The following is a 27,928-nucleotide window of genomic DNA, read 5'->3' as shown; positions in this document are numbered from 1 at the left end:
TAAAAACCAGCAGCCAAATTCCAGCTAAACGCCAGGCCACATATACGTTAAAGAGTGAAGATGGGAGAGGAAAAAAAGCCCAAGGAACATGAGCACACCAACTCTTGGGTGACTTTTTCAGACTTTTTCAAACCATGAAACAGAAGGAGAAATGGGAAGGAGAGTTGGTATAGATGACATCAGTGGAGAAGCCACTCATCAGAAACTCCTCTGTTCCTCTTAATTGTGTAGTGTGGGAAAAGAGTCACTACTGCCAAGACAAAATTCACAGAACTTCTGAACTGCCAGGAACATTCCATGTTATACTTCTAACATTATCACTGCAGGAAAAATGACAAGGAAAACTTTCTAGAAGCCTTCTTAACTTCCATGTCTTTCAGAGACTGTCCCAGAGACTGAAAAAAAACAAAACAAAACTAACTTTTTTTTTTCCAACCAGGATGCTTTCTTACAGATCAGCTCAAACATCAATCAGTACTTCAGTCCTTCCTGAAACCACAGGCAGCCTGACTTAGAGCAACATCTAGGTAAAACTCAGCCCAGGCAAGACAAAAGAGGTCTTAGTGGAAAGTGGAAAAACATTGGGAAGCCTTGGCAACATTATCATCTCACTATCTATCAAACACTGCACTGCCATCCTCAGTCTACTCCATCAACTTGCATTCCCTGTTCTTCTGGCCACAATAAAAGGACATTTCCCTGTAAAATCTGGGTGAGGCACTGTTAATTCATAGTAACAAGACTAAAGCAACTTCTATTTTAAAGGGATATAATTACTCCAGCACGCACAAGCCCAGTTAAAGCCATTTTGTAGGGATCACAGTGTATGGCCACCAGCATCCTCTTTCCTCACAGTTACAGTGACTATACTGCTTGAGAAATCTTCTGTAGTGGAGCTTCGATCCTTGGAGGAAAAGCCATCACTAGCCTAACCCTGAAGCTGTGTACATATTGCCAGATGAAATAAAACATGAGCATGAACCGAATGTTTTCTACAAGAAAAAAGCCTGTCTCTTCCTCTTAGATCTCCTTGTAGCTGTAACTAAGGGCAAACAGAAGACTGGATTTTCATCTGAGTTTTGCATAGCTCTTGTAAAATCGAGGCTGCAATGTAGCACAGCTGGGAATAAACCTGCATTTATATGCTGTTAGGGTCAAATCAATCCCTTAGACTGAAACAATATGGCACAATCTGGCTGGGAAAATCTGTATATCCAGATCCTCTGCTGCAGTGTGTCTTCCTTTGCCTATGTATGTGCTTTCCTTTATGGATCTTCAGTCAAGACTACACTTCCAGTGCAATCCTTAGGAGAAATTTAAATCAGTCATACTGGAAGTATTTAATTTGCTTTCTAAATAATGATTCAGATTTTTTTTTAGTGAAAGTTGCAGGGATAGGGAGAGAAAAAAAAAAAAAAAAAAAAAAAAAAAAAGAAGCTTGGAATAATTAATCCTTTCTACCAGTTGGAAGACTGCTACAATAGTTTGACCAGGCTCCTGGAGTTATAAAATATGGAGCGTTTGGGATTCAAAGCAGACAACTCTCTGCAGCAAAATTAGCTATTCATCTCCATTCTTCTGTATATAAATGAGCAAACAAGTTACAGCCAAAGTGTCTGCCTGCATAGTCTGCTTAGTAATTCTGAATGCAGGACTTTCCAGTGCACAGACACCCGGAATTAATGTTGAAAATACCCTGGCAGTCAGTTATTACTACTGATAAATATTAAATTGGATGGCAGACTGTACTATAAAAACTGAAACTACAGAAATTAAATGGCAGTGTTTTTGGCCAGAAAGACACGTCCTCTAAAAGATAAAAAAGAGAATTCTTCAGTAGGTATATATATGCTAATGATTGATCAGAAAAAACTTCAAAGCAGATGAGTCTACAAAGCAAGAAGATCCATCATACAAATCTGAATTCATTAACAAAGCTTATCTTGTATAATTGTGTCCTATGAATGATGCTGCTGCCACAAGGCAACATGGACAGTGTTTACTAAATATGGTAAAGTGCTGTCCTACATTCAATACAACTCTTTACTTTAAAAAAAAAGTAGTATTTGGGGGGTTTTGTCTGCTAATAATCTTTCGTAAGCACATTATGTACTTGGATCAGAAGGCAACAAGGTTGGATGCAGTACTTCGTCCTTCCTAATTTTGGACTAGTCTCTGAAAGCTCAGCTTTGGTACAAGTATGCTAAGCAGTGCAGTATGTGTTCCTGTGCCAAAAAAGTGAAATCACGGACAAATGACCTGATTTCAGGAAAGAAAATTACCTCCATCCCAAATTAATTATAGAGAAGATTTACTTCATGGTATCAACAAAGCCCATAAACAGCAAATGAACATCCAACATGCTGCTCCCATCATCACCTGCTCCATACAAACCTTCACCGCCCTCCATTGTGCCATGATCAGAGGGACAGTGGTCCTGCAAGAGGAATGAACTCATGTTGCTGAGCTCAGAGCACTATTCCAGTGTCTGAATTCAGATGTGCAGGGGATGATGAGGCAGACAGCTGCTTTTACCAGTTTGAAGGCCTAGGTAAGGCACACATTGCATTCAGACTCAAGTCTCAATTTACATTGCACGTTGAACAGTGAGCCTGAGCAGCAAGTCTGGTATGCCAGGCATTTGGTGTCCTTGGCTCTGGAACGAAGCTCCCAGAGTCTTTTCAAATTAGGGATGAGATCTTACTGACCGGGAGCTAGGTCCTCAAGTTGTGGGGAAGCACAGACTAAGGAGATACTATAATCAAGCATTTCTGATTAGCCCATGTCTTCTATTAGTGGAAACTTCTAAAATTATTTTTGTGTCCCTCTGGATATAGTGCAGCAAATCAGGTTCCTAGTCCAGCCAGCTCCAGAAGCAAAGCCCAGCTCAGCATCAATGGTAACACCAGAAACACTCCCCAGCATGTGACTGACCCCTGACCAGCCACACAGGAAACCAGACCCCAGGTCCAACAGCAACTGCCTGGGGAGCACTTCTGGGGAGGGCTCAGATCCTTATCATCTTAGTGGATGCTGCATAAAGGATGACATAACAAGTTCATGCATACTGGAAGGCATGCTGCTTTTCAGCAGGCCTGGATGGGCAATGCCTATTTATTTAGACAGCAATTGTATTTTTGTAAGAATGGCAGCAAAGGAAAGCTTATAGGAATAAAAAAACTGCTTCGAGTCCCAGTTTCCCTAATAACAAGTTATTAGAGCAGCTTATGTAGCTAAGAAAACAAGTAAGCTTTTAACCAGAAGATCTTATTGCCCAAAAGCATGGGTTTGGGTTTTTTTTGTTGTTGTTGTTTGCTTGGTTTTTTTTTCCCCCCAAACTGTCTTTGTCATCCCAGTAGAAGGTACTATCTCTGCTACCAAGCACTGCCTCAGTTCTATTTCTAGATCTATCAGTTACAAAAACACTTCCAGCACAAATTTATTCACTGTTCTCAGGGAGGGTTTCTCTGACTCTGTTTTTAACGTACTGCACAGTGGATAATATAATGGGTATAGGCTTATTTACCCTACCTTATCTTAGATTAGATTAAATTCAAGCATATCTATCAGAAAATATCAGTTTGAAAATACTGCTTAGCTGCTTTTTTCAGTTAGGCAGCTACAGATCTTGATAAATCACACATGGAAAGTAGATGAAGTTTCCTATGCTCCCCTCTGAAGCTCCTGCACCTTTTTGCTTTGCAGACTGGGGTGCTATCAATGCTTTGGTGACTTTCACATACAAAAAGTCTAAAATGCCACAACCTTGCTCACAACAATCAAAACCAGACAGACACATTTTGGATCTCTTTCTTAAAAAAAACCTCAGAGGTAACCAGAAGGCATTTTCTGCCTCAATGACAAGCATTAACTTCCATGGAAAAGTTCTTCTATTTTGCTTGTTTATCAAAGATATGGTATAACTAACTAATAATGAGGCTAAATACAGAGTCAACATGTGCTTGCATATCTCAAAGGAATTTCTAAGACCTCCCATAAAAGAGTAATTCATTATAACAATAAAGTGCCAAACAAGATACAGTGGCACATAAATCAAGCTTCGGAACAAACCTATCCATTGACTTTCTCTGGCATTCAATGATAAATCTCTCCTTAAAACATACCTGCTCCTGTCAGCACTGCAGCTCTTACCTCTCAAAGCCTGCCACAGACTGGCATTGCCTTTGCTGATGGCCACAGTGCCTGTGGGCTTGCCATGAAATTTTCAACCAATGCAAAGCCTAAAGCAGCTTGGTAATAATATAACACTTCATACATTTTGTAAGATTCAATGACAACATAGTGCACCTTTTCAAGTTGACACAGTGTGTCTTTCAAGTATCCTTTACCAAGCCTCAAAGAGAAATAATTCCTTTAACATGGGTTCTCTAGGAATAAGAAATACTCCTTTGGCAAAAAATAACTTCTGCCAGCTGGATAAGTGACAAAAATGGATATTCGTGTACAGTGAAAAATAAAAATGGAGCTTTACTAAGATAGAAGTGCTCTCCAAGCACTTCTTCATTTATCATTTCCCAGATAACTGTTTTATTCTGCAAATGGACTAGAAGATTCCCAGTATCCCCAACCTCCCTATTATGTATTTCCCAGTAACGTGCAAGCACAATTGGCCTAGAACATTTCTGTCTCTATAGCAATACCAATAAATTAATTATGCCAGAGGCTGTTCACTGGCTCTCAGAGCAAATGGCACAGAGCAGCCTGTGCCAACATTATTACTGCACGGTACTTCTCATTATAGTTGTTCGCTTAAACTCCACAACAGAAGGTATGATGTCCAAAAAGTCTTGTGGGGATTACAAGACCCTTAGAGCCTATGCTAAATCCCAACCTATCATCACAGTTTATTTGGAAAGCGTTAAGTGGCACATGACTAAGCCTGTCAAGGACCATTCTAAAAATACAGTTGATGGCCCTGTCAAATTCTCTTCACTGAAAAAAAATCATACAGTACTACTTAATTTACAAAGGCTTCTATCTCAATAGTGTCTAAAACAATAGGATCTTTTTGATAAAGTCTCTAGCAGCTTTAGTGCAAATTAAATGATAACAGCAATAAAAACTGTGACAACAGCAGTGTTGAGGTGTTAATTGTATCATTGCCTTGTGTCTCATTCTACACACATTAATAGAAGTATCATATCTGGAAAGATTCATAAACATGGCCCTTTAAATATGCATAACAACCATTAACCAGCTTCTGGTCAAAAGGCAAACATTCTTTAAGCACAACTTCTGCAGAGGGAGCACCAAGCATCTACTAACAGATTGTTGGAAGATGAGATGTGTCAGGGAAGCTAGGGAGCCACAGAGCAATGGAAGCCAGAAACGACCTCTTAAGATCAACTAGTTCAGACCCTTCTCAAGCAGGGCCACTTGAGGGCCACTCAAGCAGGTTGTCTAGAAATGTGTCCAGATGGATTCTGTGCACCTCTGACAATGAAGGCTCCACAACTTCTCTGGGCAACTGGATTCCAGATGCAGCCACACCAGCGCTGAGCTGGATAGAAAGTCACCTTCCTTGACCTGCTAGCAATGGACTTCCTAATGTAGCCCAGGGTGCTGTTGGCTGCCACTGTCCCAAGAGTGAATTCCTAGTTTATGGTCAGTTTGGAGTACAGCAGAAACAATCTTCTTCTGATAAGCAGCTTTCCAGCTGGCCAGGCCCAAGCCTATACTCATACATGGTGTTGTTCCTCCATCAGTGCAGGACCTTGCATCTCCCCCTCTTGAATTTCATCAGGTTCCTGCCTGCCCATTTCTCCAGCCTGTCAGGGTCTCTCTAAATGGCATCACACCCAAGCAGTGTATTAACATTCCTCCCAGGTTTTTTTACCACCTGCAACCTTGCTGAGAGTGCACCCTACCTCATCCTTCAGGTCCTTAATGCAGATGTTACTCAGTACTGAGTTCAGTATCAACGTCTGGGTACCATGTTAGTGACTGACTTCCAACTGGACTTTGCACCACTGATCACAACCTCTTGACTCAGCCATTCAGCCACTTTTCCACACACCTCACTTGTTTCACCCTTATTTCATCTGCTCCTCTTTGAGGATCTTACAAAAGATTGTTTACAACCTCACTAAAGTCAAAGCTATCAACATTCGCTCCTTTCCCTTTATATCAGTCACATCATCTTAGAAGGCTGTCAGATTGCATAAGCATGACTTACTCTTTATAAATCCACGATAACTATCCTAGATCCCCTTCTTGTCCTTCCTGTGTATGGAAATCCTTTCTGGGATAAATTGTTTCATCACTTTCCCAGGTATCAAGGCTGACCAGCCTGGAGTTTCCCAAATCCCACTCCATGCCCTTCTGGAAGAGAGACATGGTATTTGGTTTTGGGTTTTTTGTTTTGGTTTGGTTTTGTTTTTTCCCCACTTTAAGGAACCTTCCAAAGATAGCTGAATTGCTTCACAATGAAACAAACCAGTTCCCTCAGCACTCATGTATGCAATCCACCAGGCCTTAGGGACTTGTTTACATCCATTTTAAGCGTTCTTTAACCCGATCACCCTCCACTAAGGAGAAGTTTTGCTCCAGATTTTCCCTCTGGTTTTAGGGGTCTGGGGTTCATAAAAGCAAGGAAAGACTGAAGCAAAGAAGGCATTGAGTACCTCACCATTTTCTCTGTCTACTGTAGTATCCCAGAACAATTCAGCAGTGGGCTCACATTTTCTCTAGTCTTTCTTTTGCTGGTGATATACTTCTAAAATCCTTTCCTGTTGCCCTTCACATCCCATACCAGATTCAAGCCATATGAGGTTTGCCTTTCCTGATACCACCCCTGGACAACTGGACAGTATCTCTCTTCCTCCCTGATTATCTGTCCCTGCTTCCAGGCTGAGTGCTGGCTGGGATGGACCAAATTAATCTTGGAGAAGGAATCATAGAATAGCCTGAGTTTGAAGTGACACACAAATATCATCAAAGTTCAACTCCTGGCCCTGCACAGGACAGCCCCAAGACTGACATGCTGTGCACAAGAGCATTGCCCGAACACCACTTGAACTCTGTCAGGCTTGGTGCTGTGACACTTTCCCAGGGGAGCCTGTTCCAGTGCCCAGCAATCCTTTGGGTGAAGAACCTTTTCCTGACATCTAACCTTATTCTCCCCAACACAGCTTCTGTCATTCCCTTGCATCCTGTCTCTGGTCACCACAGAGAAGACATCAATGTCTGCTCCTTTGCATCTCCTCGTGAGGAAGCTGCAGACTAGCATGAGGTTTTCTCTCAGTCTCCTCCAGGCTGAATAACCTAGTGATCCCATCTAGTCCTCCTATGGCTTCCCCTCTAGATCCTTCACCATCTTTAGACACTTTAAGTCTTTAGACACTCCAATAGCTTTATATCTTTATTATTGTGGTATATTTCTTACTGCTCCAAAACTGCACACAGGACTTGACAAGGGGGTGCACCAGTGCAAAGTGCAGCAGGATGGTGAACTCTATCAACCAGCTCAAGATGCTTCTTCCTCTCATGCTCCTGTACTCCACCATATCCTGGCCGTTATAGTCAAGGTTCCTCCCAAACTTCATCTCCCCAGCTGGCCTTTGTTTTCAGGTATGACATTCAGCAAAGCATCTCCTCCCACTGGGCCCTCAATCACCTATGCCATAAAGCTGATGATTTGTGTTGCACACCTGCAAGTTATGAGGCTGGTTTACATCCTCCCTGAGGACCTATGTGTGTAAATCGGAGGCTACTTCCCATTGTCCTAAAAGCTCATCTACTTCTTGATCAGGTGGCTGTGCTGATTTCAGCTGGGGCAGACATAATTTCCTTCACAGTGGCTGGTACAGAGCTATGTTTTGGATTTATGCTGAGCAGAGGTGATAATGCTTTTGTTATTGCTGAGCAGGGCTTACCCAGAGCCAAGGTCTTTTCTGCCTTTCCTGCCTTTCCTACTGCCATGCTATGGAGGAAGTTGGGGGTGCATGGGAGACTGGGAGGACAAACAGATGGGACAGGTCACCCCAGCTGACCCAAGGGATATTCTGACATCATGCTCAGTACATCAAGTGGGAGGAAGAGAAAGGGAGGTACATTTGGAATGATGGAATTTGTCATCCTAAGTCACTGTTATACATGCTAGGACCCTTCTCTCCTGGAGGTGGCTGAACACCTGCCTGCTTGTGGGAAGCACTGAATTAATTCCTTATTTTACTTTGCACATGTGTGTTGCTTTTGCCTTTGCTATTAAACTGTGTTTATCTCAAATCACAAGTCTTCTGTCTTTTACCCTTCCAGCTCTTTCCCTGATCCTGCTGGTGTGACAGTGAGCAAGCAGTTACCTGGGCTTGGCTGGGGCTAAACCACGACCGTGGCCTAGAGCAGACTTCCTACAGCATCACCCATGTTGGTCTACCTGCCAGTCCTGACCTATACACACTGACCTGGTCATCTGCCATCCCCATAGCAGAGCTCCTTGCTTCCCAGCTGTTGTTTCACATAAAAGATGATACCTCTTGCTTGCCTTCCCAGCATGGTGTTCCCAAAGAGCAAGTAACCCTCAATTTTTAAATACGACGTTATTGCAAATGCAAAACATTATCGCAGTGGTGCCTGTATTGTTGAGTCCAGTCAGCCCTGGCACCACAGCAATATCTGAGTCTTGGCTAGTCAGGAGAGTAGCATGGCAGTGGCAGAGGGAATAAAGGAGGGACTCTTGAGTGGGTAAATCCAACAGCGGTTTATTGGGCTCCGATGTGGAGTCCTGACCTCGGGTTACCAACCTCAGAGAGACCCCGGCTAGGACTTTGAGACAACTTTTAAGGGGGGTGTAATACAGGGGAGGGTTCAATCAGAGGCCAATGGGGTACAGTAAAGGTGTGGCTCAACATACAATAGGCAGATGCAATAACCATACAGAAAATAATGGGAGGGGGAAGCCTGGATCCTGTCCAGTCACTCGATGCTCTCCTTGGAACATTCTGGATGCAGGGAGAGACCCCCAAGTGACTGACAGGACCAGGGGGTTATATAACAAATGACTGACAGATAACTGTAACTGGGGGGAAGCTATAAGGGGAAGAACATGGAGGGGGGGGTACAGAGAACAAACCATTGCATACAACTTAACAAAATGAATATAAAGGTCAACTTAAACAAAATGCACCACCACACATTATAGTACTGTCTTGGGTTATGTAACAACAAAAAAAAAGTTTATTCTATTCCATCTCTTGAAACCTGTTTGGGAAGGTGTTTTCTCTTCATCTGTGGTAACTCCAGGAGGGAGGGGGTGGATGCCTTTCTGATAACAAGCCAGCTGTTAAAACCGGGTGGGGCATCGTTTCTTATCTCTTCTCACCCTCTCATTACCTCCATGGGGATATCTCCTGTTAATGGCCATTAAAGCTCACCAATGACATGACACATTACATCATCCCATTGTGAGATGCTCTACCCAGGGAGGAGGAGCCAAACCATTTCCACCTAGATAAAAAGGAGCAAAAAGTGCCACCAGACATCCAGTGTTCCCACGGGACTCCTGAAGGAAGACTGGACCCATCACTGGATCCTTTTCTCTACAGGACCAGTTCTGCCACTCCAGGAGGGCTTACTTTTGGACTGTTTCCAACACCCTGACCAACAGGGTGTCAGGTTGTATTCTGACTCCATCAGTGGACTTTTGTGTTATTGCATTTATTTTATTCTACTTCTTTTTTTTTCTTTTTTTTTTTTTTTTTTTTTTTCCTTCCTATTAAATTGTATTTCTGACTTGAAGTCTCTCACTGGTTTTGCTTTCAAACCACTACAAGTATCTAATGGCATTTTCTCTAATCTTAAAAACACATTTTTAAAATCACTTTCATTACTCTGTATACACCAAACAGCACAAGCTAATTGGAAAATAAACCAAGCTGAATGGAACAAATCACATAGTACAGGTAAAATACACAGCAGTGTATGGGGAAATCACTACTGCTTGTTATAGACCAAACAAGGAATTGTAGCAAATTAGTTTTATAGTTAACTACCTCAATAAAAGGCTATGCTTTCTGTATGCATACGTGTATGTATAGGAACATAAATTACATGGGGGATATACGACTTATTTTCCAAACATTATATCCCCTAAGGAACGACATGATAATGGCAACAAAAAGTAATGGGTATGTTAGCCATTAATTATATAACTGGACCCAAAATAATAGTTAAAAAACAAAAAAAAAAAAAAGAAAAGAAAAAAAACCCCAACCAACCAAAATAACCAATAATTATTACTATTATTCATGTTCACAATTTAAGCTATGCTTGACCATAGATCAAGATTTTTCAGAGTCTAGGAATGAGTGCTTCTTTTCTAAGGATAAATGCTAAACACTTTGCATTTTCACAACCTCTGAACCACCCTTTTTAAGACTTATTGCACACATGCAAAATTAGTGTCTACTTAAAAAAAAAACTTTGTCAAATGTGGAAAAGAAAGAAATAATAGAGTGGGTAAAAGAGAATTCTATTACATTAATTTTGAAAAAATGTTTTGAGGATATCTGTAGAATAAATCATCAGATATTAAGTTATTGTGCAAACAAAATTAAAAATGAGATCTTTTAATTCAACTTAGTTGAAGGTTTATGAAAATAAAGTAGGGTCTGTTGCAAGGCAGTTAATTTTTAAAACTTTGTTAACTAGTTCAGACTCTTTTCTGTCCTTCAGTCTACAAGGTGGGGGGTTGTTCCACTCCACTGAATGAAAAAATAATTATTTTAATCTCCAAGGACAGCTTTCAAAGAAACATGTTGAAGATCAAGTGGTTATTTCATAGCAGAGCAGGTTTCTCTAGAGGTTAGAACAGATGACATTAGCTACATGTGCACAACACCAATTTTTCATTAGTATCCATAAAGAAAGTTGCACAGCTGCTCTCTGCCTTCTAATATCCCCAGTAAGAGAGTATAAAAGAAAAGGACCACTGGGATGCAATTCCTCAGCTCCCTCATCAAGTCAAAGTCCTGGAAAGCAGTGAGCCAGTCCTGCTTTAAATGCAGCAGGGTTTGGTACAGGCTTTTTACTTGCTGAAGTAAAAAACTCAAAATCCTCAGAGGAGTAAAGTATCTGGGACTCAAATTGGTCTCACTCCTTCCTGGGAGAAGCAGTGTCTGGGACTAGAAAAAACTCCAGCTTTTTTTCCCTAGCTTCCCAGGGTCTGGGCATCCAGCAAGCTCCCATGGCACAGGAGAATGACTGCTACCCACTCAGCATAAGACTGTATTGTAAAGTCCATCAGTTAAATCCCATCAAAACATTACCCACAGGCAAGCTGAAGCAAGGCCAAATGAGTCATCTGACAAGTGTCATACTTGGTCCCTGCTCTGCTTCAGTGAGCATTTAATTCACATTTATGCAACATGAAGCTGTACCATTGCAGCCAGGAATGCCAGCTGCTGGATAATCTTGTGCAGGGAACAGGAATCTTGAGCTTATCTCACCAGGTAGATGATAAAACTGACCACACAGAGGCATAAATCACTTTGAAAAGGAAAGGCAGTTTCTAATATTCAGGCAGTTTTGTGGATCTAGCTTTTAATGAGCCATTTTGTGTAGAAAAATAAGAATTACTGAAGGTGGAGTACTTTTTGTTCTAGGTAGGGAGCAACCAGGAAGAGGAGAAACAGTCGCACACATTACATTTGATTTGATCTAAAATAGCAACCAAGCTGAAAAAAAACAATTATTCACAGAATAAAGCTGCAAGTTCTCATAGAGAATCACAAAATCATTTGGGTTGGAAAAGGTCTTCAAAATCACTGAGCCAAATCATTAACCAAGCACTGCCAAGTCCAACACTAAACCATGTCCCTAAGTGCCACATCTACTTGTATTTTGAACACTTCCAGGGTTGATTATGAAATCACTTCCCTGGGCATCCTGTTTCAGAGCTTGACAACGCTTTCCATGAAGGAAGTTTTCCTAACATCCAATCTAAGCTTCTCCTAGCACAACTTTGAGGCCACTTTCTTGCACCCTGTCACCTGGCAGAAGAGACTGACCCCCCACCTGCGTACAACCTCCTTTCAGGTGGTGGTAGAGAGCAATAAAGTCACACCTCAGCCTCCTTTTTTTCCAGGCCAAACAACCCCAGCTCCCTCAGCTGCTCTTCATGAGCCTTGTATTCCAGACCTTTCACCAGCTCCATTGCCCTTCTCTGGACTAGCTCCAGCAGCTCAAAGTCTTCCCTCTAGGGAGGGACCCAAAACTAAACATAATATTCAAGATGTGGCCTCATCCTGCTGAGTACAGCTGGATGATCACCAACCACCTTGGTCCTGCTGGCCATGCTATTGCTGATACAAGCCAGGAGTACAAGATGGAGGCTGCTCACTGCAACAAAAAATAAGAGATTCTCCCATGCAGAAGAGACTACTATGTCCCTAGAGAGTATTTCCATTAGAAGATAGGTCAGGCTGAAAATCTGAGTCCATCACTAACGACCATTATCTACAAAAGTGACTACTTGAGTGGTGAGCTGTGAGAAGACTGAAATCTATACAGCTTTCAGCCAGTGAGCTGGGGTGCCATGGGAAGCCCAGCTGCTGCATTGCAGAGCACAGGTTTAACAGGTTTAACCTGCTCCACTTCACACCAGCCAGCTTGAGACTGCCATACGAAGATCTGTACTGGTACCTGTGCCAGCTCAGTTAAGGCTGACTGGGGTGCACTGATCACAGGATTCACAGCAATCACCACTGTGACTGCAGTGCAGGGAGAGCCCTGGTTTTTGACAAGGCTGTTTTTCTTCCCGAGTCACAACTGAGACCCTGATCCAGAAAAATGACCCCATAATGCACTTACCTAAGAGAAATGCATCAAGATCCCCATAATGAACTCAGTAGGCCTAATTAAACCAAATTATTTGCAATTTAGGTTCTACTATGGGGCTGACAGGACATCCATTTGCATCCATAAACATTTATGTGTGGATGATGATTGCAGAACAAAGCCAGAAAAGCTACAGGCAGTCAGCTTCATGTTCACAAAAGGCCAAAGCACACTGTGACTAATATCTCTAATGAAAAAGTAAAAATTGAAATGCCTCCTTGATAGCTATGGACAAACACCACAATATCAAACTTTTTTCTACACTTACTCAAACTAGGTTAGGATATTTTTGAGCTCAAGTGGCTGACAATACAATGAAAGCACAGAGACGAAAAGATGGGAGAAAAAAGACTGTTATTCTAGGACTCATGAGCCTGCAACACAGAAACACTCAAGCAACAGAGCAACTCATGGGAGAAGCAGTAAAATATAAAAAGTGCTTTTGTGTCATTTCTGTTGGTGTAAATCAGTAGAGCTCTGCTGACATTAATGAAGCCAACATGACTTATATCAGAGACTCTGTCTCTATTTCCTATGATGACAACTAGTGTCTAGATTTAACAGCAGATTTTGCAGAAATACATTATTAAAGGTCTACAATAACACAGAACACAAATGTAGTCTGTGCAGGAGAGCTGTATTGCATTCATCTTGTGGTCTCATATTGACAGTGGCAATGATATACATAATTAAATACTAATAACACCTCTGTGAAAAGCAGCAACACAGCATGTAATGAATACTTTAGAACCACTAGCAGTCACATTTCAGGACAACTAAATATTATACTTTTGTAAGACAAATTTTGATTCAGTTAGCAAGAACTGCAATACTTAATTCATGTCACTTCTAAACTCTACAATGTTTTAATACTTAACTCATGTCACTTCTGAACTCAAAAAATGTTTTAATAATGTAAACAATTCATATGCATATAACACATGGCTAAGTGTTTTGAGCATTTGACAAAATAAAATATTAACATTCATGTTGCAGACTTAATGCTCCTATCCATTTGACAGGCTTAAATACAAATTCATACACAAAAATTTTATAACAAAACCAGCAGAACAATAGCAAAGCTTATTACACATCGTAACATGAGTCAGAGCCACTGTATTGCAAAAGAATTGCAGATGTCATTTGGCCTCCATCTTTCCTGCTCCCATCTCCATGTGAGACCCATTCTTCTTCACCTAATCCTTCTCCTCTCATGGTTCCTAATCACTATCCTGTTAAACCAAGTCCTGCCACTCACACTAGTTCCTCCTCAAATTGTGTTGTCCATATTTTTACCTAGCTTCCTCCTCAGCTCTCAATTCTGATGCCCAGCAATCACTATCAGCATACTTCTTTTTAGCTGTGTGATTTTTTGACACATTGCACAGGCACTACTGCTCCTTCTGAGTTTTCAGCAATTTCCAAAATTTTCAGAAGGCTCTTAACAAGGGAGAGCTTCACAGCAACAGAAATTGCCTTCCTGGTTGCAAGGGGATGCATGGTTCATGTTTCAAGCATCTATCACAAACACTGGGAACCAAGCTTTGCAATGCACTCTAGCAAAACAACTTCAGTTTCTTCAGGGAAGGGAAGATATTTTTCAAAGTACCAATTAGGTCTCAGAAAAGAGATGGGAACAAAACTTTTCACCTCAGTCAAGTAAAGCATGTAAGGTTACAAGTAGCTAAAAAGGGTCTGCTGATGAAAGGTATTCAGCAGCCCTTGTGAAAAGAATGAGATCATGAAGAACTTGATAATTTCATTCAAAATTTTCCAGGATTCTGTAACACCCATAGAGCAGTATAGCTTTATATAAATCTACAATATCTGGCTTAGACAGCAATCCTCATTTACTGCAGAGAAAGCACATATAAATAAAAATAATAAAGTTCCTGAAGTACTGTTAGAATTAAAATACAATAGTTGTAATGCTACATTACAATCCAAACATCAATAAAAAATAGAGAGCAAAACCCATGTTCTAACTTGTGACATATTGTGCCCCCTTTTCTTCCCCAGAGGTTGATTGACAGAATCTGGAATTGACAATTCTTGGGACTATGCAGTGAACACATTATTCTATTTTCATAATGGATCTTCTTTTTTTGTTTATTTTGTTTTGGGGTTGTTTTTTCTTTGATGCATACAGAGATTAAGGCACAGCTAACCAATCCAGAAAAACTAGAAAGCACATAAAGAGAAACAGCTGGCTGTAACACACAGCAGAGTGAGTAGTGTCACAAGTGACAGAGAGCACAGGGAGGACTGGCTGAGTGCCACGGGCAGGTGAGGGGGAGCCATGTGGAAGATCACCACGTTTAACAGGACCCCAACCAATCCTCGGGGAACTGAACTTGAAAGGCCAATAGTGCCAAGGAGACTGTATTATTCTTACTATGTAAGGCTAATGGCATCTAGGTGATGGTACACAAGCACCAAATTTAGGTGCAGATATAATGGAAGTGAAACCAATGAGGAAAAGCAATCTGAAGTGTGGCACAAGGGTCTGCTGTGGGGAAGACCACAGGTGCGGATCAGCTACTGGTGACACCCATTTCTGCACAACTATGGGGAGGGAGGTGGTGTGTGCATGGGTATATACAACCCAATAGCAAGCATCCAACCTGCAAGATCCAGTTGCTGATGGGTCACAGGATCAGGCTGTTTGTACTGGTCTTGTTCAAGGCTGGGCTGCTTGTGTGGATGTGGTGCCTGTAGAGGCACTGGTTGCCTGTTTGCTCAATCCTGATGGCTATCTGTGCCAAACCAGAGTATGTCTGCATGCAGCCATGGGGACTGCATGCTCAGCCTCATGGGGAGCTAGACCACGGGACTGCAGCAGCCTGGTGCTATCAGACCAGGATGGGAGGGATCCCTTCTGATCTAGATGGCCATCAATCTGTCCTCTCAAAACATTTTCTACATTTGACTAGCATTACTTTAGTTGTTCTTCTTTAATTGAAACAATAACATATATATATATGTCTGAGAACTGATTAGGAGCACTAGCATTCTGTACATTAGAATAAGAAGGGAAAAAGACATTGGACCAGTCAGAAAGGAGTTCTGATGAAGCAGAAAATTCTGGACATATGTAGCCAGTTGCCTTGCTCCAGTGCCAACACTTGTTTGACATTATTTTATGTCTGTATTTCCTTGTACTGGGTAGAGGTGGTAGGTACTGTAAGGTCTGTGCTGCAATACTGCAAATTGTTGGTAGTCTGTTCAAGGAAACTGTTGTCTCTACATGCCAGGAAAAGTGTGCTATTGATACAGAACAGTGAAAATAAAACAGCGAAAAGAACTGCAAAAATAAAACCCAGTCTTTAAAACAAACTAGTAAAACCATCAAACCCCAAAACTAACAACCTGTGTGAAGGTAACTTGTAGCATTAGACTAAGGAAGCTGATTATTACACAGATTGCCTGAACTATGGAAGCTTTGGCAACTTGTACCATATGCATGTCAAATGAATTCATATTGTTGGGTTTTGTTTCTGTGAAGAGTTTTCTAACTAGCACACTTCTAAAGCACTATCATTTATATTATTAGCAGCAAAAATCCGCTCACTCAAAAATACCACACATATTACCACAACTATGCAGAAGTTCACATGAGCAAAAGGATTCACTAAATGTTGCTTAAAAAAAACCTGTATCAGATATTAGCAATTGCTTTTTTAGCTAGGTAGGCAGAAGAGGACAACCAGCATACCCTGATGAAATTAATAACTGATCCTGGTTGTTACCAGAAAACAGTATAAAACTCAAAACTTTCAGAAAGAAATAGTCCTTTAACTCATCCTTACTTTTGCTATATAAGACTACTTCCATGTTTTTATCCTTTAATAAGATTGACGATAATGTCTGTTTGCCAGAGAAAGAAAAACATTTTGCTGATACTAAGAAACACTTCAGGGAAAAAAAAAAAATCCTCTCCTATCTTTCAACCAAAGCATCTTTTAAAATAGACTTATTCATCATTCTGTGACAGCATTTAGAAAAGAGAATTTATCCAGTTTTCCAAAAGCCTGGTCAAATGACATCATCTCCCTGAATATCATCCCATTTAAGTATTTTTATTACCCATATGGCAACTAAAACCACTGATTTTTATTCCACTCTTATGTGGCAATCTAAATTGCCTTGAGTAATCGGTTCAACAGAGATAATGAGATATGTTTCATTAATATTTGCAAAAGGTTCTAAGGGCATACAGTGGATTAAGTCTGTGTTGCAAATGTGTTGGTTAGATTTCATGTTCAACATGCTAAAGAATGAAGTAAAGTGTCACTTGACTTACAGGAAAACAGGAATGGGAATGATTTGGTTTGCCATCATCTCCAATCCCTTGCTGTTTTACATTCTAACATATAAACTGTGTCCTATATCCTCCTTTAAATATTTACCAATAGTCACTGTAAATAAATTTTGGATTACTCAATGCAGTGCTCTGGCTGCAAATTTGGAAATTAACTCCATTGCTCTAACCTTTAAGAGTTTTATCTCTTGCAATTGGAATGTACAGTGCCTTTAGGTTTTTTGCCACAAATTATTTTTTGTTTTAAACATTTCTTGTGTCTTCCTGGTGTTTATTCCCTCTTGATTTTACTATTAGATAAATCTATGTGCTCTTGTCTCCTCTAATTTTTTCCTTCACCAAAACCATTCTAACAGTAGTTTCTGCATTTGTTGCAGTTTGAATCCCCCCCCAACATGTCTAGGTGCAATAAATAATACTTCCCTATCTCTACAGCAGCATTTTCCAGTAATATACCCAAACGATGAAACTTGGATTTCTCTCAGCAGATCAGCTAATAAATCAAGATTCCTCTCAGTCATTTGAACAGTTACTTTTAGATCATTGGGAAGATTTTGTTATTAATCCTTAACCATGTCTTTGTGTAAAGAACACAGACAAACAGTGAAATTCAGAGGTCCTCCACTCTTTTTATATGGATAAAGAGACACTATAAGAATTAATTCATGCTACACTTCTGTAAACATTACCTCATTACAGCCCTCTAGTTACAGCTTCTAGTTTCTGCTTTTATGAAGCTCTCGATGTTGGTCAGTCCTTTTAACCTTCCCTTACACATTTGTTGCTTTTTTTGCAATGTATTTATGGGTGTGGTTATTCAGCTAATTAGGCCTCTCATATCAGTTTTCAGGTGCATGCATATCACTGAAAGATTTGAGACTTTATAAACTACACTATAAATCCAGATGATTAAAAAATGTCTTCTATTAATATGTAGCACACTTTTTGCAATTCTCAGCATCAGCAAGAATCACTGTACAAGTTCAAGAGATGTATGTACGGATGTGCATGTACACACAGACGTGTCTCTCATACTCACACACTACTCTGTGCCATCATGCTGAATCTTCAAACTGGGACTGGAATAAACCACTCCTGGCTTCTGCTGCCTCTCTCTCCTCTCCCTTCAAGTTTTTTCCCTGAGAATCCCCCTTAGTCTCATATATATGCACATTTCGCTCCCCAGTAAAAGCAATGCTTTTCAGATTTTTAGAAAGCAGTAGCCTTTCTATCATGCAGCCAACAGGCCACTTGCAAGTACTGTCTTGCAAAGCAATTGCAAAATAATTTTACAGTAGCAAAGTCAGGTGCCAGTAGCAGCTTAGCTGTTGTAGCAGAAAGATCAGTCTGAGTTGTTAAATCTGCCTGAGAAGACAAATAAATTTTCAGATAGTCCATGCTAACCTTTGTGATAGCCTAGGAGTGGCAGACAATCCAAGGAACTTAGAAACTCATTAGGGAATAAGACACTGATTGGTCAGTGCAAACACTTAAGTTTTACACTTCCACGTAGCAGAAGCATTCAGCATTTGTGCTGGATTCTATGAAAATTTAGCCAAACACTCGACAGAAAATCACTTTTCTATCATTAATATTTACATTAAAACATCATTATGACATTCAAATATGGCACAATACTTAGTCTGGCAACATGCAGATCACTTAGCTTTTTCATTTGTCACTGAATGGTATTTATGAAAAAATTGACATTCAGTTCTTAAGCTTTAACAGAGATTTGGGGAGGAGAGGGTAACAGTAAATTCCTCCTTAAAAAATTCACTTAATCTTTTCATGCTTTAGCTTTGCAAGACATAATAAGAATAAAGTCAATGTCTGCCTAGCATCTGCTAATTAAAATGTAACCACCTAGTACATAAGGATCCCAATTTAATGTGGTAGACTTCTTGGGCTCCTGTAGTATAAACAAAACAAAACAACAACAACAACAAAAAAAACAAACAAACAAACAAACAAACAAACAAAACCCACACACAAAAAAAACCCCAACAACCCACAACCAAAATCAAACTAACCAAAAAACCAAACCAAACCAAACACCCCACAAAAACAACAACAACAACCGAACAACCAACAAACCAAAAAAAAACCCAAACAAAACAAAACAAAAAAAAACAACAAACAAAACAAAACAAAAACAAAACAAAACAAAAAACCCCAAAACAAAAACCACAACCCCCGAAAAAATTTCCCAAAACCAAAAGAACAATATCAATGACCAAACCCCAAAATTCTTTCAGATAATTTCTCTGGAGGTTCAGCTGATCAATTATTTAAATTTGAGCTCAACATCAAACAACAGTACTATTAAGCTAACTGCTACCTGTTTCACACTGCCAAATCTTGAGCATGGGCAGTCATAACATCCTTTCTAAGGCTGTCTGGGATATGCCAGCTCACTCTGAATACAGCTTGCTGGAAAAGAAGCTTATGGAAAAAATCAAGCCATGCAACCAAACCTCTCCCTGAGCCCTGAGCTGTCACTGTCCCTTACGGTGCCCGGGCTCTCAATTGCCTATGCAAGTCACAGAGGCAGGGCTGAGAAACCAGCTGTGCATCCATTACACATTATGTTCAGGTGATAGGGTTCCTCCTTCAGGAGCAGTGTTCCTGAAGGCTCATGCCATGAAAGCAGCTGTTTCTCTGATCTGCCCATTAGCTCGCACTTGCGTTAATTAATTCTAGTCAGGGAAACCAACAGGACTGACTCCAATAGAGCTTGAGTATATTGACTTTGGGACTTCTCTTACCAGGCACTGATCAAAGCCTTTTGGAAACTTCTGGCTAGTCACAGTAGGACACTCTGAGGAACCAAATCTTTTTCAAGACACAGCCCTGATTTTGGCCTGTGTTTGAAGGCATTGAAACCCTTATTTTTTATATGTATATTTTAACTAAAAAAATTCCTGATTGGAAAGTTGCAACTTGTCAGTGTGCAACACCAATGCTATGCCCTTACAGTTTCCTTCTCAGAGACAGATCATTAGCTCATACTTTCATAGGAACACTGTTAAAAGGGTGGAACTGCATCTTCACTGGATGCCGGCAACACAAATAATGCAACAAAACCTCTAAATGTCATTACTAGGAGCTGCCAGTATCAAGCCCTCGTGGTCTCTTCTGTCCAGCTCAAAGTACTGATTGGATTAAACAAAACCAATAAATATGACAGCAAGAAGAAAACACTGCACAAAAGGGATTATTAGCAGGAATAGAAATATGAAGTATCTCTTTAGACGCCAGATAAAACCATTGTTCACACCTGGTCAAGCCCAGGAACTGCATTATCTGAAACAGCACTCCTCAGAAACAGTCTCTTTATCTTTGAAACTGTTTCTTAAGACACTCCCTCCATATACCCCTGACTTCCTGGTTTACCTCAAGTCTCATCACTGTTTAATTACTTCTTCCTTCTACATTTGCTGTATGTTTATGCCAGGAGCTAACTTAAACCTGGGCTTCTGCTCTTTCTGAATGCTTAAAGAGTGCAGCCATAAACAGACATTCTACATTCATTTCTACCAAACGTACTTGGTATTCATCTCTTCCTTTAGGAACGTACCAGTTACGATGACTTTCAGATATATCTGCCATATTTATTATGAATTTTTAACATATATTTTTCATCCCAAGATGTAAAGAAAAAAAAAACTGCATGTCAACATGCAAGGAAGGACATTCTAACATAAAGCTGTGTGTCAGACAACTAGGACAATTGAAGCAATGTCTCTCAATAAGAGCACAGCTAAAATCCCTGTCTCTTTAGACACAGAGAACTAAGATTATGCTTGAAATGAACAGGGAATCAAAGACATCCAAGACTGTATAGACTCCCACATCAAATAGACAACAAAATCTAGTCTGGTAGGGTAGGTAAATTCTAATTCCAATTGAAGAGGTACAGTTGTGGGTCCATCTACAACCTGGTCTCATAAAATGTTTTCCAAGTGTCTTATCTGCTATGCAAGGGTGGTAAATCCATCCTGCCACAAAGAATGAGAACAGCATGATTCCAAGACCAACCTCAAACAAGTAAGCACTAGTGGTAGGAAACATACACCTTTCATCTCAGCATATTGTGAGCTCAAAATACTGAAAGAGTGTTCAGAATGCAGAAGCACTGCAGTGTTTACATCTGCCCAATACAGGATGAAGAGCTACAGGATGAATTGTTTGCACATTGAGGGCAGCTCACTTCCACTTCCCATAGTTTGACAGAAAAGCAACTCTGTATCAAGACAGGCTGGGAGACATGGGATTGTTCAGTCTGGAGAAGAGAAGGCTCCAGGACCTTTTGGAGCAGCCTTCCAGTACCTTAAGGGACCCTACAAGAGAGCTGGAGAAAGATGTTTTACAAGGGCTTTCAATGACAAGGAGCAATGATTTTAATTTGAAAGAGGCTAGATTTAGATTAGCTATTAGGAAGAAATTCTTTACTCTGGGGGTGGTGAGGCACTGGAAGACACAAAGAAGTTTTGGATGATCCATTGCTGGAAGTTTTAAAGGCCAGGCTGGATGCAGTGCTGAGCAACATGGTCTAATGAAAGGTGTTCCTGAGCATGGCAGGTACAGGTGGGTTGGAACTGAATGATCTTTAAGGTCCCTTCCAAGTCATTCTATGTCCCTCGGGACCAAACTAAAAGCCAGTCTGAAAAAAGAAAAACAAACCAACCCTAAGCCACATAACTGAAAGGTGAAAACTACACCTGCCAGCAGATGTGCATTTCCAGTAGTTTTAATAAATACACATGAAAAAGCTAGGAATAGAGTGAGAGAGAATCAGAAAGATGTCAGGATTGATTAAAGCATCACCCTATGTCGTCACTGAATATCAGCGTGTCTATCTGCACTATAACTTTAGAGGTGCATTTCTCATAAAAAATATTACTTGAGAGCAGAGCTGCAAATAACCTTCTCTCCTAAGTGAACCTAAGATCACTTAAAAATTAAAAGAAAAATGGTGTTATTATGCTGTTAACTTTTTAAATTATGGCAAGATTTTTCCATGCTATTTGTATCCTGAATAATATGCCTATCCAGGTTTTAATTATGAAACTCTAAATAAATCCCACGAGCAAATGCTTATTTGTATCTGTCTGCTAAGTTCCTACTTGTAATTCCAGCTAATTACTTCCCCTGTCAAGAAAATACTGTCAGAAGTCCCAAGATGCAACAGAAGTAGCTCAATCGCTTTCATTTTATGTCTCCCAATGTTGGAAACAGAAAGTGTAAATTCATTTGTCTACTTCTGGAAGAGCCAGAAATTTGAAATAATCTCTGCACTGTCAGCAGGTCTTTACCTTATGTGCTTAATCCCTGTTACCATGGAGATATTTAATTGCGCAGCGACACAGTTTGATTGGTTTATTTTAAATTGAAGTTCTTCTGTGCAACGGTTCAGGATTCCAGTGAACTTGAGATAAACGGCTTTCAAAATATTGCAGTGAGTCATAATGTTGTCAGTGACTAGATTAATTTGGGTTCAGTTGAACTATTTCTTTACCTGAATCTTATACATATATGATGACATACAAAATATAAGGATTCTTAGAATGATATTTAGGAGCTGAGAATTTTGAGTGTAATTAGGCACTATTTTATTGCAAGAAGGATAATTAAAAACTAAATGAGAATTAAAATTCAGTAAATTCTGGTAGTATCGTCTTTCTAAGACAAATTATCTTCCTGTTCTACAATACCAGTCCAGACAAGAACCTTTCACAGGAGGCTTATACTTGATTATCTTTACAGAAAACTGTAAATATATTAAAATGAGAGAAATTACTCCAACAAGATGAATTAGGCTTCCTAAGTGCTGGCTTTCATACACATCAGCATGCAGTTCTTTAGTATATGAATGTCTGCTGGAAATATGGTATTTCCTACCATGGCATAACATACTAGGTAACTCATTTTAAATTCTGTACATATACTATGATGAACTGGTAAACTTTAACTGTGCTACTTAAACACCAGCAATATAGTGTTCTAACTCTCATACATTTTTTTTCTTTTTTCAGCTCTATAATCCAGCTTCAGGACATTTTTTTTCTCAATGTCATAACTGCAGCTCTAGGGGAAGTTTTCACCTAGCCTTTACTGTGAAAGGTCTCAGTTCCATCACCAGGTATGAGACAGCTTTGCCTTATTTAATTTTTCAAGCTCATGGCCACTAAAGCCCTGTGAAAATGCTGCAGAAGACATCTTTTAGGTGTTTCTAGGTCTGTATTCCCCTCTTTATTTTTACATAGCCTGGTTTTATTTCATATGCAGAGTCTCTTTGTTTGCATCAATTGGGATATCAGCATGTGACTCAAGATAAGATTCAGCTTCTTACAAACCACTACCACTCTTCCAACCATTTGCATGGCTTTGCAGAACCAGAAGTTGACACTTTTAATCTCAGTTCTGCAGGGACCATGCTGTTTTACAAGAAAGATGCTTGAAAAACCAGACTCCAGTGGGGACTATCATTCTCACACAAAACGTTTACAAGAATTAATTTGTTTCACACTCCCAGGAAGGGTATCTTGGTGTACCACAGCAATGCTTCTACAAAAGCATTTACATGCTTCAATTCACAGATGAGCTGCTGTTATTCCATACGAAAAACCTACCTAGAACACTGTGTTCTCAACAATACTGAGGATTTAGTCTTTGCACCTCTGTATTGATGTACTCTGTGATCCTGGGTGAGGGTACTCTGATTTTTTTTTCTTCTATACAAGTTCTGCTCCAGAAGTGTTATTCCTTTCTAATCTACCTTCAAACACACAAGAGTAACAGTGTTCAGAATGCAACATTTCTCTGAATTTAATGGTGTTCCCACCCACTTTGTGTTCAGAGAAAACACAGAGGACTAGCTCAGAAACATCAGATTTGCTGTAGCAGAGGCCCACAGTATGATTCCCTGTACTCCACTTAGGTATAATTACATCCAGGCAACCCAAGGCAAATGACTGAGCAAAAGATTTTCTCTTCTGAGGAATCTCACCCACATTCACACCTTCTTGTATATACCCCCTCACCTTTCCAGCTCTTGCTTCAGCCAGTAAAGGATTATGAGTGTGCAAAGGGGACTCAAAAACTGCAAGCCAGAAGAGAGTGAGGGAGCCACGCTGCTGTGACTAGCTCCTGAGTTACAGCACACTAACCAGGTTACGTACAGCTGCCTTACAATGCAACTCTCCATTTTTCCAATCTCTAGTTAAAATAAAACAACCCCACAAACCGTCAACTCCTTGCTATCATACCCTCCATTATAACAACGATTTATCCCAGCCAGTATTAACATCACTTTGACTCTCATATTTATGACTGCCATATTTATGGCTAGAGCAACATCTCTTTGTGAAGGAAGGACAATTGTTAAATCATCCTCTCTTTTCAGGAGGTTGAGCTGATTTAGCAATACTTTCTTTTTCACCGTACCCGAGTAGTCTCTAGGCAAACCACTGACATAAACAGGTTGCTATATAATTTTCTTTCTGCTCCTTTCTAATAATTCAGGTTTGCTTTAAACAGTCACTGGCACCTGTGTATCCCTGCTGCTGCTCATCTCTTCTAGACCCACTCCCCCTTCCACCATATGATCCTGTCCTTGAATAGGTCAAACCCTTAACAACAGAAAGCAAATTTGTATGCAGTCTGAGAGAAGCAGAGTAGCACTTCCTCTAATAGCACACTATTCATATCAACCGTCCATATTAGTCATAAGGGAATTAAAATAAAACATAAAAGACATAGAAAAAATCAAGAATTGCCATACCAATCAGACCTGTTGTCCGCCTGGTCCAGTATTCTTTCTCTGACAGCACTCAGTACCCGCTTCAGAGGAAGGTGCAAGAAACCTTGTAATTATAGAATAACCTGATTAATACAGGAAGTTTCGTCCTAGCCCTAGGCAGTCAGCAGCTGACTCACCCGCTTGTCTGAAACACAAGATTTTATATCTGCTCTAATTTTTTTAATCCTATGTAATTTAATAGTGAAACTCCTATTACAAATGTACTTTGCAAATGTACATTTGAATACTACGAAGCATTTTAGGCTTTACTGTAACCTGTAGCTAAGAGTTCTATTTGCTAATTATATAGGTTGTACTATTTTTATCACTGTTAAACTGCCTGCCATTCAATCTCATTGGATGTCCCTTTTAGGGACTCGGGAATAAGTGGGCCACTGAGTGTGATTCCACTGCCTTCTTTCCCCTTGGCATCTCACCTGGGAGCAGAGATGCCTGAAGAGGTGCATGGCAGCCAGCCTTTGGCTTGAGGCATTGAACCAGCTCACGGGCTGCCTCCACTCACAGCCCCCACCTGAAGGAAAGGTGCCTTGCACAAGTGATGAGTGCCCTCATGAACGAAGCAGCAGCAGCTGTGCTGCTCCAATTTTTGGGAATATCACATGAATCCCCGGTGACATTGTTTCTGTACTTAGAGATGAAAGAATGCAATGTGCTCAGTAAAGTGCTACACAACACCATACCTACAGGGCAGAAGGTGGCCCTGTGACTTCAAACTTTCATAATGGCCTTATGTACTATGGTAGTTTTAAGGTAAAATAACAACAGCCTTTTAAAAACTTGGGAAGATGAGCAACACAGTAACAACAATCAAAGCTTTCATTTTACTTTTACTTGTTGATGGTTTTCAGAACCTTGGAACAGGGCAAACACCTACAGAATGCATGTACAAGAAGATTGGGGTAGGCTAGACATAACAAAAGAAAATAACAATCTTTTAAAAATTGTCAAACGGTCTGATCATCTTCTGTGCTTATTTATTTTGAAGTAAACTTCTTAGCTGGCTGCGAGCCTCAGTTTTGCAGCTGGTATAAATTAGTGGTCCTTAATAAGCAGGAGGTTTGATTGATAGGCCATTAATATCATCAGTGATTATGTTGTATCATTCCACACTGCTGACCAGCTATGAGAACGGGGTGTACAAGCAGGAGCACGCAGGCCAGACAGGATGCATGTAACAGACACAGAGCAGAGCTTTCAGTAAACACAACTGAGTTCCTCTTGTTAGCACAGCAGGCACTAAAAGAATAAGATGAAGACTACTAAGGAAAATTTAGATAAGCATTTGAGTATGGAAGAATATCCTTACATTGTTTGATGGCAAAGAAATACTGTACCATGTATGCTTCGAGAATTTAGGATGTTGTAAGCTATACTAGTTATCAAACGATACAAACAGGTTACCTCTATTTTCTGTACAGGACAAAAGCTGACATTTAAGAATTTCATGTTTCAGGAATAGCACAGCTACTAACCCAAACAAGGACAACCTAAATGTAATGATTTCACAAGCCAAAAATCATGGAGATGATATATGCAGGATAAAACACCTTAGAGAAAAGAATTAAGCTTGCCAGATATGCCTGGAAGAAGTCTAAAATAATTTTCTTATACTAAATACAAAAGCACTAGTAAAAAACAAGGTATTCTGGATACCAAAATATGATGTGACATAGAATCATTTCGTTTGGAAATGATCTCCAAGTCCAACCTTTGACCAATTACCACCTTGTCAACTAGACCTAAGCACTAAGTGCCACGTAGAGTCATTTCTTGAACATCTCCAGGGATGGTGACTCCACCTGCGCAGTGTGTTGCAATGTTTAACGACCCCTTCCATGAAGAAATTCTTCCTGATGTTCTTCCTGAAGTTCTTCCTGAAATTCTCCCTTCCCTAGTTTCAGGGAACCTCCTTTCCCATAACTGAGGTTATGTCCTCTCATTCTGTCACTATTTGCACGACCCTCATCTTGCTATAATTTTTTCTCAGGTATTTGAGAAGGGTAGTAATGTCTCTCTGCAGTCTCCTTTTCTCCAGGCTAAATACCCCAGCTCCCTCAGCAGCTCCTCCTATGATTCACCTCTCTAGACCCTTCACCAGCTCTGTTGCCCTTCTCTGCACACACTCCAGCACCTCAATGTCTTTTTTGAAGTGAGGAGCCCACAACTGAACACAGGATTCAAGGTGTGGCCTCCCCAGTGGCCAGTACAGGGGGACAATCACTTCCCCGGTCCTGTTGGTCACACTGTTTTTGATGCTATCCAGGATGATGTTGGCCTTCTTGGCCACCTGAGCACACACCAGCTCATGTTCAGGCTACTGTCAACCAACATCCTCAGGTTCTTTTCCATTGGCCTGCTTTCCAACCACTCTCCCTAAGCCTGCAGTGCTGCAGGGAGTGTTGTGACTGAAGTGCAGCAGTTGGCAACTTGGATTTGTTCAGCTGCCTCTATCTGACCATCCAAGAATCATTGTGTCACATTCATACCACCTAAGCTGGGACCAAGGCTCCTTCACAGCTACACACCCCACACTCAGACCCGGTTTCCTTACCAGCCCCACCCTAGGTTTCCCATAGCAAGTCTCACAGGTCTTGATGCTAAGAATAATTTAATCACGGTGCAATAACAAAATAACAGCTTGAGCTGAATGCCTCTGAGAATGGACTCTGAAAAAAGGAAACCTGGGCATTTATATCCTTACAGTCTAAGCACAGGGAAGTCAGGGATCCTTGGGTCCTGCTGTGTCTCTGAATGTCTGGTCACCTGGCTGGGCCACAGGTCCCCATGCCCTTTGTTGTGCAAAGGCTGGCAGTTCATGGCCTCTTGCCTGTAGTGCCAGCTCCCACCCCACAGAGCTCACCCTGCAGCTCACACTACAGCTGCACACCAAGCTACCTGCACTGAAGTGTATTTCTCAAGAGAACCTC

General features: G+C 40.6%; 1 protein-coding gene and 1 long non-coding RNA gene across 3 annotated transcripts in view; both read right to left on the bottom strand.

Moving 5' to 3' along the window:
- LOC136358061 (FERM and PDZ domain-containing protein 4-like) overlaps positions 1–27,928 on the bottom strand; it is a 248,106-nt gene that overhangs the window by 27,449 nt on the left and 192,729 nt on the right. The window lies entirely within an intron of this gene.
- On the bottom strand, positions 216–25,526 carry LOC136358063 (uncharacterized). 2 transcript variants are annotated; one of them, XR_010742998.1, is made up of 3 exons: positions 25,418–25,526; positions 24,963–25,044; positions 216–320 (listed from the first exon to the last, which is right to left on the bottom strand). It is a non-coding gene; the product is annotated as an uncharacterized lncRNA (long non-coding RNA). The 2 variants fall into 2 exon arrangements; XR_010742999.1 differs by lacking the exon at positions 216–320 and adding an exon at positions 23,041–23,957.

This window comes from Sylvia atricapilla, chromosome 2 (assembly GCF_009819655.1).
Source record: "Sylvia atricapilla isolate bSylAtr1 chromosome 2, bSylAtr1.pri, whole genome shotgun sequence".
NCBI lineage: Eukaryota > Metazoa > Chordata > Aves > Passeriformes > Sylviidae > Sylvia > Sylvia atricapilla.
This window is presented reverse-complemented; position numbering and strand designations above follow the sequence as displayed.